The following is a 1,704-nucleotide window of genomic DNA, read 5'->3' as shown; positions in this document are numbered from 1 at the left end:
GGGCCAGCTGGTGCCCTGGGGAGGCGGGGGAGCTGATGGAGGGAGGCGGGGCCAGGAGGGGGAACCTGCCCCAGACACAACAGCTAACCCATTGGCGTTGCGGGAAGAGAGGTCTTACCACAGAGGGCTGCCACATCTGCTAGGACCGCCTGCGCTGCGGAGTCCCCATGTCACACCAGAGCGGACCCCAAGGGCTGCGGGAGAGCAGAGCGTGCCAGGACGCAGAGGAGCTGAGGGGGTGTGAGAAAACCCGGGTTCCTCCCGTCGCTTCCTGGCCAGCCTGGCCCCTCCCTGCCCGTAATAGTGCTGAGCTTTCCTGCCGCCTGGCAAAGCCCTGGGGCAGGCATGGCTGAGTCAGGCCTCCTGCACCCTCATCATCCTCTTGGGGTGTCAGGGGAGGCTGAGGCACCGGAATGTCCGGTCCGCCATCACGTGCCCAGGCAGCAGCCAGCCCCAGGAACCCGGGAGCTGGGCCACCGTGGGGCTGCTGAGGCGTCCTGCCCTGGCCTCCAGCTCCGGCAGCCTTCCCGATGGGAGGCTCAGCCCAAAGCTGGGAGGCAAACCCTTCGCCCTGGAGGCAGGGGAGCAGAGACCCTGCTCCTTCTCCAGCTGCTGTCCTCTGCCGGCGACCTCCTGCCCGTCGCCCGGTGGCAGCTGTCCCCCTTGGTGGCCGTGGAGCCCCAGGGCAGGCTCAGCTTACACAGCACTGACTCGGTCCAAGGTGTTACGGCACAGCTGCTTCTCGCTTACGCAGGCTTGGAGCTGTGTCCCTTGTCCCCTGAGACACAATGTCCCAGCCTGGAGGTTACGTGGGAGCTCACAGCCCTCCGCAATGGCGCAGGCAGAGGGGGGACCCTGTGTGAAGCACCTTGCCTGCTCCAGCCTGCGGGTGGTTTGGGGCAGAGGGGCTCTGCGCCCACCTGGTCGTGCCGAAGGGGTGGGACAGCCTCCTGCCTGTTCCCCGAGGCGGACGAGGCAAGGAATCCCTCTGGGTATCTGCATTTCCCTGTACGAAAGGTGGCCCCAAGCAGCCCTGGGGGGAATGTGCTGCAAAGCGTTTTTTCCCTGCAAGGGGCCGGAGTCACCAAGGGGTGTCCTCAGAGAGCAGAGAGAGACCCCAGTGCCCCGGGGCGCTGCCGGCAGCCCTTCTCCGGCACTCGTGGAGAAGCTGCCCTGACTCCAGCACCGCCTCCCCATCGCTCGCACACCCCAAAGAGATGGGACCTGCCCAAGGTTCCGCATGCAGCCGGGGCCAGCCTGGCCAGGGCCCTTCCCCTACCAGCCACGGAGTCCGAGAACCCTCCAAACTCACGCCACATGTGCTGGCCGGGAGTCATCGCCCTGGACTGTGCTGCTGACACATACCCACCCGGCTGCAGAACCTGCTGCTTGCCACTCCCGAGCCACCCCCCTGGCAGTAAAACCCCAAACACACGGGAAACCTTGACGTAAGATCCAGGGCATGTTATTGCTTTGAGGTCTGCGGGTGGAAAAAAAGAAGGGACCCCGGGGAAGCGCTCAGGCACGCGGCTCTGCCCGTGCTGGGGGACGAGGAGGGTGCCGGGGAGCGTGGCTTGCTGGCAGGGAGCTGCCAAGTTTTCACGTGTGAACTCTGAACCTGCTCTCTGGAGATGCAGAGACTGCAAGCCTCTCCCCCATGGTTCTACCCAGCCAAAGGAAAAGGCGGGGGGGGGGGGGGGGGGG

This window comes from Charadrius vociferus, unplaced genomic scaffold (genome assembly GCF_000708025.1).
Source record: "Charadrius vociferus isolate BGI_N301 unplaced genomic scaffold, ASM70802v2 scaffold1413, whole genome shotgun sequence".
Lineage (NCBI taxonomy): Eukaryota > Metazoa > Chordata > Aves > Charadriiformes > Charadriidae > Charadrius > Charadrius vociferus.
Note: the sequence above shows the minus strand (reverse complement) of the source record.